Here is a 15,847-nt window from a genome sequence, read left to right as displayed (position 1 = left end):
CCCCGCACGCGCACGCCAAGGAGGGGGGGAGGAGGCGGCCTGCCCCACAGCCAGCCCCCGCGCCGAGGAGGAGGAGGAGGAGGAGGAGGCGGACGAAGCCGAGGCCGCCTCAGAGCGCCCCTCGCTCCCCTCAGCGGCGCCAGAGAAAGTAGTGCCCGCCCTCCCGGGCGGCCTCCGCGCGCCCGCCAACTTCCGCGCCCGCCTTTACCCGGCGGCGGCTGCGGCGCGGGGAAGGGTCCTCGGCGGGAGGGTCGCGGTGCCTCCGCCAGCCTCTCTCGCTCGCTCGCTGGCCGGCGCGCCCCCTTCTCCTCCTCCTCCCCGGCCCCGGCGGAGGAGACGCCTCCTCCTCCTCCTCCTCCTCAGGCAGGCAGGTCGCTCGGCCGCGGAGGCCTCAGCACCGCTGCCGCCGCCGCGGCTCGGGGTGGCCGCTCCGTATCCCTCCGCGCCTGGCGGCGGCAACGACGCAAAACGACGGCGGCGGCGGCCACGCAGCGGCGACCCGCGCTGCTCCGCCCGCCTGAGGGGGGAGGAGGGGAGGACGGGGCCGGCCCGCCTCGCCTCGCGGGAAGGAGGACGGGGCCTGCGCCTCACCTCGCTGGGGCTTGCCCGCCCGCTCTCTGAGGCTCCGTGGGGCAACACGCAAGCCCGAGGCCGCCTTGCCACACGCGGAGGGCGGGAAAGCGAGGCCGGCGGCGCGGGATGGAGGAAGCGGCTGAGGCGGCGCCGGGGGCCGAGCCCTCCCCCCCTCCAGCCTCCCCACCTCCAGGCAGCCGCCCGAGACGGTGTTTCATTTAGGACTGCGTTCGATTCAAGCCGTCCTAAATTGCGGCTTTAAGTGTTTTCGTGTGGAAGAGAAGAAGAAGAAGAAGAAGAAGAGATTGGGTTTATACCCTCCGGCCCTTCACTACCCAGAGGCGTCTCAGAGCAGCTGGACAACTTGTGACTGACCCGAGGTCACCCAGTTGGCTGCATGTGGAGGAGTGGGGAATCAAACCCGGCACTCCCAGATTAGAGTCCACTCCGTGGCAGAGAAGAAGAAGAGACTGGATTTATACCCTGCCCTTCACTACCTGAAGGAGTCTCGGAGCGGCTCATAATCTCCTTTCTCTCCCCCTCCTCACAACAGACACCATCTGTGAGGGAGGTGGGGCTGAGAGAGCTCCGACAGAAACTACCCTTTTTCAAGAACAGCCCTGACAGAACTACAGCTTGCCCAAGGTCATCCAGCAGGTGCAAGTGGAGGAGGAGTGGGGAATCAAACCCGGTTCTCCCAGATTAGAGCCTGCGCTCCTAACCACTACACCAAACTACCTCTGCTTCATGTATGGTATACTTCATGTATGGTATTTGTTTGTAAGCCGCCTAGAGTGCTTCCCTTTCCACCTGGAGCGCCATAAGGAAGAAAGGGGGCTAATAAATGTCTTGAGCAGGGTTTGGGTTTTTGTTTTTTTCCTGGTGGAACACACTGAGTTCCGGAATCTCTTCAACAAAATGTTTAAATGTTTAATGTTTAAAAGTTCATGGGGTTTCAGTACACAGATTGAAAACATCTCCCTCTTGAGAGGTCCGGCACCTCTTTTGCAAAAGCAGGGGGGAAAGTCCTGGTTTTAAGTATATGAATCGGATGCCACATTGTAATCACACCTGACAGGAAGAAAGTGGATTCCTGTGACATGTGGTGTTGGAGGAGAGTTTGATGGATCCCCTGGACCACCGAGCAGACAAATGAGTGAGTTCTAGATCAAATCGAGGCTGAACTCTCCCCAGAACCTATAATGGCTAAATTCAGCCTCTGGTACATTGGGTGCATTATGAAGAAGACAAGACGACAGTGCAAGGAAAAGAGGAGGAAGACCCAACAGGAGATGGACGGACTCTGTCAAGAAAGCCATAAGGGCCTCAGTTGGCAAGACCTGAGCAAGGAGAGGACTCTGCGGGTCGCCATAAGTTGGGAGCAACTTGACGGCACTTCACACACACACACACTCCCACCTTGAGGTACAAAGTTCTACTTTTCATCACTCGTGAATCCACTGGCCATCTATTTCTTCTTGGGGCGCCCAAATTCTAGTATTTCAGGAAAGGAAAAAGAAACAGCTCTTTCTCTAATGGCTTACTCCTGAATGGGCAGAAGGGTTTTCTTCACCTGAGGAGTGTCCCAAGTGCTCCTGAGGCCTTTTCTTCTTAAATCCCACCCTGAGGGATTCTCCACTGTGCCTCCTCATCCTCTTGCACTTGTGAAACAGACGTTCGTGCCCACAGTAACCACCTAGTTGCACAGGGCCTTTATTTAATCTCAGAGTTAGAAGAGCCCCCACGCCCTGTCAACAGAGGAACTACAACTATAATATCAATCTTACTCTTTAGCCTGGGACAAATTGTTCCACAATAACGGATCCCCCTCAGTTATTCCAGAGCAAAGAACCCTTCCTCTCAGACTGAGCTTCTGTGCCCGGAAGGGGGGGCAGGGCAAGGTGAGGCCATGCTGTTCTCTTGGCTTTGCCAAACAGCCCCTTTTGGGGTTGGAGAGGGGAATGGTGGGACACTGGCTGTGGCTGCTGAGTAGAACCTCTGGGTTTGGACCTCCCTGCACAACAGCAGGCAGCCACTACCTTCAGGTCCTGCTTGTGACCTTCAGGGTGTCTGGCTGAGGGACCCCGACAGTGATCTGGCAAGGCTGCTCTTACATTCTTATGGGCATACATCCACTAAAGCTGACTAGAACCTCAGCGAAGGGGAAATATTAACTGCTTTACACATTTCCCAATAAAAAGAGCACTGGCATTCTTAAAGACAAAGAGTTCCCTTTTACCCTACCCTCCCCATCAACAGGGCACAATGAAGTGAACCTTCCTTTGCTTGTGTTAGGAAAGCCAGGGAAGTCCACTCGTATTACTGCTCTAATTAGGAAAAAATAAAATAGTCTGGGGACCCAAACCTCGAGGCTGCACAGTTATTAGCCTGTCCCACAAATTTAGCTCCTCTGCAGAAAAGCAGCCCTATTATACCTCAGAAAGTACTCTTTTTTTAACTGGAGTCCCAGCACAACCTGCTTGCAAATTTTTCCCCTGTGATGCTCTTTGCCGTGCCTCTACAGCCATGCAGCGCAGCCCACAGCCTCAGAGCCAGGAGTTTCATGGCAACAAAATGAAGCCAGCCAGGGATCATCCAGGAGGTTTCAAAGGCTGTCAACTGCATTCCCATCAACCCCCATCCCCAAGTTCCTACTTTTCTGATCAATCAGTGAAACTGCTACAGCTCTGCAGAGTCCAGCATTCTATGTTTCAGTTTTACACTCTTATCTCCAGGATGTTTTTAAAAGACTCAGCAATTGATCCAAATGCAGTCTCTGACTTGACTGTTAAAACATAGACAAACGAAGGCCCCCAAGCTGCCATGGTGGAGAAAGGAGATTCTCTTCCTTTTTTGCCTCTCCTCTCCTCCCCTCCCCACTGATGTTTTGTTAGTGGGCTAATTCACAAGCCGCTTCCACAGAGATTATTCCCAGAGGGTGGAGGCTACCAGCCAGGCTAAAATATTCTGAGGATGTGAGCAGCAGGCCCCTCTTTGGACTACCTCTGGAGACCCTCCTGAGTTCAGCCACCATTTCCCCTGCAGTGGACTCAGCCCAAGAGGGGTTGGGCTGATAGGCCAGCTTGGTTTCTCTAAGAAGGTGATTCCAAGAGAGGCCCAGGAGGGCCCTCATCAGTGGGCCAAGGCTGGCCTCTTCTTCTTCCCCCATGGAGCCAGGCACAGAGACCTTTGTTTGTGGAAGTGGGGACTGCAGGTGGGGAGCTCCCTGGCTCACTTCTCACACCCACGCTTACAGAGCATGCATTACCTGTGGGGCAGGTTTGTGGGTGGCTTCACTTGCTCAGCCTGTGTGAGTACGGATCCTCTCTTTTCCCACATGGGAGTCCCTCTATGGCTCTTTCCATCTTGCTACCCTTGGGCTGTCACCCTAGGTCCTGCAAAACAACCCCTCCATGACACCAGGGACTATTCGTCAGTTTAATCGCAGGTTCCGAGCATCATCTGAGCCAATGGTCAGCGCCATTTTATTTTCTTTGCTGACTTATCCTTAGGTAAAGGTAAAAGTTTCCCTTGCTCGAAAGCCAGTCGAATCCAACTCTAGGGATGCGGTGCTCATCTCCGTTTCCAAGCCGAAGAGCCAGCACTGTCCAAAGACGTTTCCGTGGTCATGTGGCCGGCATGACTAGACGCCGAGGTGCATGGAATGCTGTTGCCTTCCAACCAAAGCGGTACCTATTTATCTACTTGCAATTTCTTGCTTTCGAACTGCTAGGTTGGCAGGAGCTGGGACCAGAGACGGGAGCTCACTCCGTCATGCGGCACACTCGGGTCTTGAACTGCTGAACTACCGACCTTCTGGTCTGAGCCACCGTAGCCCCTACTTAGGGTGAAAGAAAAATGCTACTAAGCCTGTATAGCACACCCACCCAAGTGTGTCGGAGTGTTAATGGCAGAGGGTCAAGAGCAAGCCTGGTGCAGAAGCCGACTGAGTATGTGCTCAGAACAATCCCAGCTGGTTTGGACAGATAATATCAGAAAGGGCTCTTGGGTCCATTTGAAGCAACAACTGACCCACTCCCTACAGTCATTTACAAGTTGTACCGTTTGAAGGGATGCTGCCTCGAATAAGCAGCTGCAACAATCTTGCTGTCAGTTCGAGGATGAGGCTGTGGGCACCAGATTAGCGATTAAGGCATGCCGGTCCTAGTCCAGCCCATATCCCAGACTCTGTAAATATCTGGATATTGATCAGTAACTCTAATCAACAGGACATAGCCTTAAATCTAACAACCTTTGCACAGCCACAGTACCTATGGGCAGGTTGAAGAAGGGAATTTGTTAATCAATGTTCCACTGTAATCCTTAAAACAAATCCCCCCTGAAAGTGATTGTTCTCCTCTGGTTTTCTGAATGTGAACCCTGGACCCCAGCTATGTGAACTCTCAACCCCAGCACACGGATGGAGGGGAGGGGGAAGGCAGAATGGGGATAAAATAAACTGCTGCTGCCCTGAGAGGGAGACTGATTTCTCTACCCTCAAGAGAGTTGTCTCGCGTGATTCTTCATGAGGCCACCTCTCGAGTCTCAACTTTCACTCCTAGAACAAAGATCCAAATGTGATCATATGCGCTAGGTGCATGTGTGTAGATGAGAGTTTTCACATCCAAAGAGCCTCTCCACTGCACCAGAGCTCTCACTCCAAGCACAAGGCAAAATGCAAGAACTGCGCGCCCCCCAAAAAAACTCCCCACATAGTTGGCTGGCCCATTCCAGAAACCCTGCACACCCCAGCATTTTCAGGACCAGCCATGAATCATCGTAACAAGAAGTTTAACAATTTATTATATTTGATTCTGATGCAGGCAGCTCCTTCAAAAAGGATATTGTAGATTGCAAGCGGGGGTGGGGATGGGCAATCAAATGTGTCACCGCAGTTTGAATAGCGTGTATGCCAGTGATGGATGAGGCAAATGAAACGATCGATAAGTCACTGCAGTCATCAAATGGTGAGGTGACAAAATGTCTACAGCATCTTGGCCACCAGCATGAACAAGTATCTACAACTTAATGAGCAAAAGGGGAGAAGAAAATAGCCACACAGCCCAGTCCCCTCTGCTGACTGAGAAGAAAACCCTCCAAGTTTCGGAGAGGTTTATTCCCAAGAAAGGGGTGCACAAGATTGTAGAACTAAGAGGCTGTTTTAAGTTTACAGGCAACCAAGGAGGAGGAGAACTGGAAATATGGTACTAGAAAAAGCATTAGGCATTCCACTACGTACTGCATAGGAGGAAACTCTTGCATGTTTATTTTTATTCCTTTGACTTAATCTATACCCCACCTTTCCCCCAATGAGAACCCGAAATGATTTACAACATTGTTCTTCCCTTCTACATTTTATCCTGGCCACAGCCCTGTGAGGTAAGCTAGGCTGAGGGTGTGTGATCTACCCAAGATCACCCAGCAAGACTGGGGATCCAGACCTGAGTCTCCCAGATCCTAAGCTGACACCAGTACACCACATACGGGAGTTCCACTGAATATATTCATGTAAGGATGCCTGTCATCCTGATTATTTACATGGATTTTCAAACAGATTGTCCCAGACAAAAGTTCTGGCTGGCTAGGCCCTGAAATAATTTTTTAAAAAACCCTACCAAAAATATACTCATTCCAGACCAAAAAGTACCCTCCCAAATAACTCCTCTACACTGCATCGATTCTAACCAAAATCAGTCTTATTGATAGACGGGGCTGGGGGAGTTTTAAAGTGGTGTCCAAATGCTCGTGAGAGCTCCGAGTAGAGGGCTCCCTCCCTAAACATGGTGTTCAGTCCCCAGCCTCTCCAGGGAAAGGATTCTGAAGCAGAAAGGCTGAAGCCCCTGAGAGCCACTGCCAAGTGGAGGAGACGGAATGGGGAGGCGGACGCCAGCCTTGGTTCAGCTTCATGTGTTCATCTTAGAGAGTGCACCTAATTTATCCCCCAGTTCCTCTCCTAAAGTCCAGCTGCTCCTAACTTTACTATGGTGACCAGTTTTGGAAGTACTGATAGCATTCAAGAAATACAAAATTCTGAATTTGTCCATAAGATGAACTGATGCAGTGGAGGGGTTGCTCACCTTGCAGCACGCAGGATGACAAGAGGCAACACTCGGCTTCTTGTTGTATTGACCCAAGTTTGAAATCTCAGCACACATTTCGTGGGATTGGAATGACCACTTGCACATCATGTTGCTCATTAAAATCTGCAGCATCATAAAATTCAGACCAAAGCTGCAGTACAGGGACCTTCACAAAGCACCGGCACAGGTGTGGACACCTAATGGAGCAGGAGCCTCAAAAAGTTTTCTCTGTAAGGCCTCCATTTTTCTGGCCATCCCAAATTGCTATCTCCAGAGTGAACAATGAGCGGGTTCTCTGTTGATTTCTCCCACTGTGATTGATCCACAACTGAGTCTAATATCTGCTTTCAGGATCTGAGACTTTGCACACCACCCATGGCCCTCACTTCCATGTTAGCGTACTGGAGAGAATGTGTAGTGTCAACAGCATCCAATGTTCCTGGCAAAAGACACAAGTGGAAACTTCAGCACCAGCTCTGAAATCCTTTGCCTGGGACAAAATGGCCATCCCTTTCCACAGCCCTTTGCTAAGTGAAAGGATCTGGCTGTTTAGCTCTTGCAGGATTTCCCTGTGAGAGTCATTGCCCAAAAGACCCCCTCCCCCTTGGATATAGATCTGAAGAATACAGCACCCATATCTATTATGCGCTTCCATTTCAGACCTGCCAGTCATTTTCATGACACTGTCATGGGTCAACCAGGGCTCAGCAATAGCAAGGACTCCTCAGGAGAAGAGGAGTCCTGTATAGCCAGCCTTAACAGAAATTGACCAGCAAGAGAATGAAATACAAGCTTGTCATGATTCACAGCCAACAGCTGGTGCAGAGCCACTGAAACCCTCCAGCCCTGATTCAGCGGGTGAACCTCAGTTAGCTGTTCCCAGCCTATCAGTATCTCCTACACCCTTACAGCACCACAGACAGAGGCTGAGAGCAGAACTACAGGCAAGAAGGCAGAGTGCATGCCTCCTGGCTCAACATCAGCTGCTTGCTGATGACAAAGATAAATAGTTGCAGGATTGCTTCTGAGCAGCTGGCTGCAAGCATGACCCTTAGGCATGAGGCTATGAAGACCAGCCAAGAGAGACTGTTAGGTGTGGATGCAATGCGTACAGTAGATGCTAAGCCACTGCCTAATTCTTGGAAGCCTGACCTTGGACTGAACAACCTTGCCAAGCCTAAGTTCTGGACCCCTGACTTTGGATTGAATGACCCTGCCTTGTCTGACTTGTGAAAGTTGGTACTCAGAGCCTGCGAGCCAGTGCAGACACTTACACCAAGGATCAGGTCTATTATGTATTCTTTTCTGGTTGGGCCCTTCAAAACAACAACAAAAGTGGGAAAGCCAGTCACAAGGTAGCTGCTACATGCTCAAACACCTTAAGGCTGCAGAGGTTTCTCCTTGTGGGCGGCTCAGACCAATCCCTGGTTTCCCCAAGGAGCTGCTCGCCCCCTACGTGGCATCCAGCTGCTCAGTGCCATTAATTTAGGTCTCTCTTCTCCAAGCAGCCCTGTAACCTCCATTCATGGCAATAAGTAACACTTGCCCCGGAAACAGGGAGCTCCTCTGGAGGCTGCTCCCTTGGGACTGCAACTCTAAGCATGCTTACTCAGAGGTAAGTCCCACTCGGCCTAATGCCACTCGCACTGAAGAAAATGTGCAGAGGATTGCTGTTTTCCTTCGTTCCTCCTTTACCCTGGAGGTCAGAATGCCTAAAAACCTGGACTTGTGTGTGCTGTGCTATCCTCCCCTGATTCCAGAAGGGCCGTGTGCCTTGTTGAAAGCGAGTTCCAGCCCTTCTCTAATGCCATACTTGTGATGGGAAAACTTTCTCAGAAAGTAGCCCTGCCTGGCTTCAGCCACTGTATCCTGCCACAGCTCCCTTATCTGCTTCCTAGAAGTAAAATATTAGCCTGTCTGCACCTGTCAAAGAGATGCACTCTTTTTCATTGACTGAACATGGTCTTCTGAAAAAACTAATTTTGGGGATTGGCAGATCTGGTGGGTAAGCCTGGATCGCAGTCAAGTATATGAATAGTTTGCACACAACCATGGGGAAAGATGAATAAATATGACATTTGAAAGCACCATCAGAGTTGGATAAGTATCTCTGCTCCACCTGCCCAAACCCGACTCCATGCTGTGCTGCTGTGCTGGTATTTCTCAGAGCAAGGCCAATGCAGGAGGAAAGAGCCCAAGGGGGGGGGGGGAAGGGTGCCAGCTGTTTTCAGTCACATTTACAGCCCAGTCTTGTGATAGTACTGCAGCTGGCTTACCCACACACGCAAGTCTGATTCTTATTTTGCAGGTCGGTGGAAGGCCCTGTGAAGAACACGGTTTACAGGAGTTAGATAGCCCCCCCCCCGCCTCAGAATGGGAGCCTCAGGACACAGGCCATTACCACCAAGCGACAATCGCCACCCACATGGGCTCAGGACGGGTGAATGTGTGGCCTGCGACCACAGCTGATAGGGTAGGGTAAGTGATGACTAACTTATTTGCGAACACGATTAAGCACATGAGAACTCTGTTACATGCTGTGTGTGATCCACCCTGAGTCCCTGTGAGAAAGGTGGACTATATAAATAACATAAAATAAATACATAAATATTTGTAAACTTCAGCATAAAACTCGCAAAGCAGTTTCCAAAAGAAGGCTTTATATGTAACATTTTTTGTAACTTGCCTTGAGAATTTTACTATACTCTCCCTACTCTCCCCCCGCAAACACATGGAAAGACTAGGAGTTTGTGAGGGGTCTTGATTTTAGTCCTCTGCTCACTGAATTATCTTGTTCTACTGACCTGCAACAGTTCTATTCAAAGGTATTGTTCACTGAATCCCACTAACCAGACAGGTAGGTTTTCAGCACCGGACTGCTCAGCAGTAGCCCAGCATGGAGGCAAAATGGCTGCACACTTCAGCATTTCCACATTGATAGGTAAAGGCAGGGCAGTATAGTGGTTAGGGAGTGCCAGACCAGGATCGGAGAGAACTGGGTTCAAATCCCCACTTTGCCATGGAAGTCTGCTGGGTGACTTTGGGCCAGTCACACACCATCTGCCTACCCTACCTCATAGGACTGTTGTGAGGGATGAGAACAATTGCAGCTGGTTTGGGTTCCCACTAGGGGGGGAAAGGGTACAAGTGAAGTCAATAGATAAGGCTCAAGGCATTGGCCACAGGTATATTTATTTATTCATTTGATGTATATATCACCCTCGCTGTGGGCGGGCTCAGGACAGTTTACATCAAATGTGATAAATACCATTAAAAGCTATTAAAATAACAATTTAAAACAATAGAACCTGAAATTCCGGGTAAACAAGTTGATTCCGATGTCAATCGGATTATTTAAAATTCAGCAGTGGGTACCCCGATGTCTATTTGGATCCAGGCCACTGTAGGGGAGATAGCCAGGAGGGAAGTGGGATGTCCTCCGCCTCAACCAAAGGCCTGGTGGAAGAGCTCTGTCTTGCAGGACCTGCGGAACTGTAAAAGATCCCGCAGGTTACCCGTGTGTTGACCTTACAGTGCCATCCTCAGCAGGTCTACTCAGAATCCTGCTCAGGCCTGTACTCTCCTAGGAGAGTGTTCTTAGGCTTGCACTGTTAGTCTCCTGGCCTTTTTTAGTCTCCTGGACTTTGCCACACCACCGGGCCCTTCAGTTGCAGAGCAGTCACCAGCAGAGGGGTCCCTGGATGTCTGAGGTAGAGCACAGGTATCTGTGGGAGAACAGCTGCAGGTTTCCAACTGATGCCTCCTGGCTTCTGCTGCTACAGGAGTCCCACCTGCTAGGCCAAGGGAAGAAGGGAAGACGGTCTTTATGTTGTCGAAGGCTTTCACGGCTGAAGCTCGGAGTTCATTCATTGTAGATTTTCCGGGCTGTCTAGCCGTGGTCTTGGTATTGTAGACCTGACGTTTTGCCAGCAGCTGTGACTGGCATCCTCAGAGGTAAAGACGATCTTTCCTTATATGCCGCTCTCATTACCCAGATTGTGTGGCTGTGCGGGCAGGGGAGAAAGGGCAGAGTGCACCCATTCACCCAAGGTGTGGGGCTGGTGACTGGTGGGGCTCACCATACACCATCCAAAGGGTGTTGTTTGTGTGAGGCGACACTGCAAGGGATGGGGGGGGGGGTCAGCTGGGTGGAACCATCACATCAGGCCCTATGAGAGTTCCCGCATTCTGTTCTAACAGGCAGCAGAGAAGAATGTGAAACCTCCTCTTTTCCAACCGATTTAAAATTCTTACATAATTTCTGTATTCTTACATAAATGAAGATACACATTTTAAACTCTGAAACTGAGTTTAAACTGTCCTTAATATTCAGTTATGAAATTGTGTTAGTCTGTACAGCTGGGATGCCTTTGAGCAGCAAAACCCTTCCTCCAAAAGCATGTTGCTCAGTTTAGTTGCCAAATACCTGGAAAGGAAGAGGTGCTTCAAAGACACTTGGAACTAGCCCCGGCTCCTATCTTGAGATGCACAAACAAAGCATCAGCAACGAAGATCGGGGGGGGGGCACCAGAGAATGCACTCGGTGTAAAATGGATGTCACAATCTATTCTGTTTATGCTCCTACATCCCCTGGACCTGTATATTTAACAGGCATGCATTTCCACATAAAACGCAGTCACAAGTCCTGCCAGATGTTATTAGGAGAGATAAATGGAACTGGATGAATTCAGAAATGGATTCAGGATGGAATATTTGCCAAACAAGCCTCGCTCTCTGAGAAGGCCAGAAGGGAAAATAACACAAAGTAAATCGTCTGCAGCGTTTCCAAGGCTTGCCGCATCAAGAAGCCCGAGCAGATTCTGCAAAAGCCAAAATCAGCACAGCAGGACAATCTTGATCGTAGGAAAGGGTTCTGTTACGGTTGCCAGACAGGCCTCGCTCAGCTCCCCTTTCCCTTTTTGAAGGAATGCCAAGGCAATTCAGGAGTGTCTTGTCTTCCGTGTCTAATAATTTAGAAGGACAATTTGAGGCAGAGTGAGTCTTCCTCATCAACTTGCAGGAAGACATTTAAAAGACTCTTTAATGCCTTCCCAACAAATGGATTAAGAAGACTAACTCTATGTACCCTATCTTTCTATCACACCCTCTCTCTGTGGTACAGGGGTAAGGACACTTTGTTGGAAGTGGAGGGGTGTACCCAGCCCCCTGCCTCAGCCTTCAGAGACAGCACCCTAGATTTAGAGACAGACAGAGAGGTCAGGACACACAGAGCATCCTTTCCTTCCTGCTATCTGATACTATCCCTTTGAAGTAGAATGCTATTCTTAGGGATGAGACTTCCTTCCGGCTTAACACATCTCTCTCTTTCACACACACACACACACACACAGAAGGAGCACACGCTCTCTCCATCTTTGGCACCATGGATACAGGAGATGCATTATCTATTAGCATCCATCATAGCTAGTTATTTATCTATTACATTAGACTTATATCCCGCCCTCCCCGTAAAAGGGCTCAGGTGAGTAACATAATTTATATATACATACACACACACACACACAGAGTTTAAAACATTATCTTTTTTTGAAATGTTTTAATCAGAATAATAGAATGTTAGAGTTGGAAGGGACCTTGCAGGTCATCTAGTCCAACCCCCTGCACTCTGTAGGTGCGTAGCCGAAAGATAGCCCTACAACACACCCGAAAGATGGTTGTCCAGCCTCCGCTTGAAAAGCATCCAGTGAAGGAGCATCCACCACCTCCTTAGGCAGTCTGTTCCACTGTTCAACCACTCTTACAGTTAGGAAGTTTCTCCTGATATTTAGCCGGTAACTACTCCCTTGTAATTTCCACCCATTAGATCTAGTCTTGCAATCCGGAGCAAGAGAGAATAGATCTGTTCCATCTTCTACAGGACAGCCCTTCAAATATTTGAAGACTGCAATCATGTCCCCTCTAAGCCTTCTCTTTCCCAGGCTAAATCCCCCCCCCCGCCTCAGAATGGGAGCCTCAGGACACAGGCCATTACCACCAAGCGACAATCGCCACCCACATGGGCTCAGGACGGGTGAATGTGTGGCCTGCGACCACAGCTGATAGGGTAGGGTAAGTGATGACTAACTTATTTGCGAACACGATTAAGCACATGAGAACTCTGTTACATGCTGTGTGTGATCCACCCTGAGTCCCTGTGAGAAAGGTGGACTATATAAATAACATAAAATAAATACATAAATATTTGTAAACTTCAGCATAAAACATCCTTCTTCTCTAATAATAACTAATAATAATATATTAGTTTATATACGGAAAGGAGGAAGAGAAGTACAGAAATATTTTAAAATTCCAATTTAGCATTCTGCATGCATATCTTCTCATTACAATTCCACAACTACTTCTATCTTATTATTCTTCACTTAATTTTATTTTCTTAATACTTAAGTTTTAACTAGTCATAGAATGCCCTCCAGGGTCCCATAAATTCTTCTTCCATTTTCCCTTTTAATATATTTGTCAGCTTGTCCATTTCAGCACATTCCATGATCTTCAATATCAGCTCATGTAGCGTTGGAATCTTCAATGTCCTCCATGCCTTTGCAATAAAATTCTGGCAGCTCTTATAACATGTAAATAAAATATCTGTGATTCTTATCTAACTCATCTGGTAGACAATTTAACAAAAATATCTCCGCCTTAAAAGGTATTTTGATACTTAGGATTAACTATAAGAAAGTATGCATTTCAATCCAGAATTTATGAACCTTTTTACATGTTCACCACATATGGTAATATGACCCAATATGGTTATTACATTTCCAACACATATTACTGAAGTTAGATGCCATCTATAGAACATTTTATAAGTTTTCTTTGAACAAAACAGATTTAGTCAACTTAATATTCACTTTTCATATTTTACTTCACTGTGACCGATGTTATAACCAGTGTTCCCTCTAAGTTGAGTTAGTGTGAGCTCACAACTTTAAGGCCAGTAGCTCACAAAGTTGAATTTTTGCTCACAAGACTCCACAGCTTACAGGGAGCATTGGTTATAACCCACATTTTGCATCCATCTAACCATACATTCTTTAACTGTTTTGTCCTGCATTTTCAATTGCATCAGCAGTTTAAAACATTCATTTAAGTACAATAAATAATAAAATACAATAAAAGCCATCAGCTATCACACAATCGATGGCATCGATTCTCCGGGGGGGGGGTGAATGTCAAAAAACTAAAAAATGCCTGATAAGAAAGAGGGGGAGGGGGGAGCAGGGGACATGAGGGGGGAGGGCCAGTCCTGATAGAAAGCCCTCAACCGTATGCCTGGAAGAACATCACTGTTTTATAGGCCCTGTGGGACTGCATCAAGTCCCACGGGGCCAGGATCTCACTTGGAAGAGTGTGCCACCAGGTTGACGATTAGATTTTATAGTAGAGAGCCAGTTTGGTGTAGTGGTTAAGTGTGCGGACTCTAATCTGGCAGAACTGGGTTTGATTCCCCACTCCTCCACTTGCACCTGCTGATGTGACCTTGGGTCAGTCACAAGCTCTGGCACAGCTGTTCCTGAAAGAGCAGTTTGTGTCAGAGTTCTCTCAGCCCCACCCACCTCACAGGGTGTCTGTTGTGGGGAGGGGAAGGGAAAGGAGTTTGTAAGCCGCTCTGAGACTCCAAGTGAAGGGCGGGGTATAAATCCAATCTCTTCTCTTCTTCTATCTATCTCCTGCCAGCCTAGCAGTTCGGAAGCGAGAAATTGCAAGTAGATAAATAGGTACCGCTTCGGTGGGAAGGTAACAGCGTTCCGTGCGCCTCAGCGTCTAGTGATGCCGGCCACATGGCCACGGAAACGTCTTTGGACAGTGCTGGCTCTTCGGCTTGGAAACGGAGATGAGTACCGCAACCCTAGAATCGGACTCGACTGGCTTTCGAGCAAGGGAAACCTTTACCATAAAAACCTATACTATCTATACTGTACTTCCCTGAATAAAGGACTCTTATTAGTTTGAAACTCTGTAACTTTACTAGCACACCCAGTAAGGGAGCAGCTGCTGCAGCATGTAAGCCTCGTGCACTTTGCTGCCTAATAGAGATTTCCTGGCTCTACCATAGCAGTGAGTCTAACACAACTGACAACAAAATTGAGTACCAAGGCCTGCTGCACCATACTCCTAACTACACTACAGCCCAGCATAGCACTGAGGGAGAAACATACAAATTCCCTCTCTCCGGTGCCTTAAACAGGAAGCCAGGAAGAAACAGTGCAGCTTGGAGCCGCTGAATTGGCTGGATAGGGAGAAGTTCAGGTGCTGCCTTTCCAGTCTGGCCTGGGGTCTTTCCACAGGTGGCACGCTTTTCTCCACCTATCAGTGCCAGGCAGACGGACCCAAGATCACCCCCTTCCACTTCCTCCAACTCAAACAAAAGGACTCCGGCAGAGCCTTCCAGACTAAGGCCTGGTTCACACCGGCAGGAGGAGGAGGAGGTGCGCCAGAAGTTACTGCACAGATCGCTGAATTCTTGTCCAAGATGTCGGCAGCAAGGAACCAAGATGTGCAGGTGTGATGTTATCTTATTGAAGAAGCTTTACTTTGTTGTTTTATGTGCCAATAAAGGTGTTGTATTGTATTGAGATCACCCCCTTGTATTGTATTGAGATCATCCTAGTGTCCCCACCCCACTGGTGGACCTCCTGAGGGCCCCTGGTATTTCTGGCCACTGTGTGAGACAGAGTGTTGGACTGGATGGACCATGGGCCTGATCCAACACTGGCTTCTCTCACGTTCTTATGTCTGGGGCAAGGGATGCTCTGTCTTCTTGGTGCCTGGGGGGAGGGCAACAGTGGGAGGGGCTTCTAGTGTCCTCCTGGCCCCACTGCCGGACCTCCTGAGGGCACCGGGTACTTTTGGCCCCTGTGTGACAGACAGGGCGTTGGGCCGGAGGGGCCATTTGGCCTGACCCAACGCGGGCTTCTCTCACGTTCTCTTATATTCTGAGGAGTTGGTGGAGGTGCAGAACGAAGGAGGTACCCCCAAGCATGCCCAGCGTCCCACTTTGGGATGGTGCATTTTGCACAAGGCACCGCCGAGCTGAGCCGCGCCGCCTCCCGTGGGCCGTGCGGCATTCGGACGTGACGCGTGTGGAGCGCGGGGAGGGGGGGTCCCTCTCCCTCCCTCCCTCCCTCCCTCCCTCCCGCTGCGCGCATGCGGCCTCTCCGGCGCGCCCCTCGGCG

The sequence above is a fragment of the Gekko japonicus genome, unplaced genomic scaffold, assembly GCF_001447785.1.
Source record: "Gekko japonicus isolate JY-2015 unplaced genomic scaffold, Gekko_japonicus_V1.1 scaffold167, whole genome shotgun sequence".
NCBI classification, from domain to species: domain Eukaryota; kingdom Metazoa; phylum Chordata; class Lepidosauria; order Squamata; family Gekkonidae; genus Gekko; species Gekko japonicus.
Note: the sequence above shows the minus strand (reverse complement) of the source record.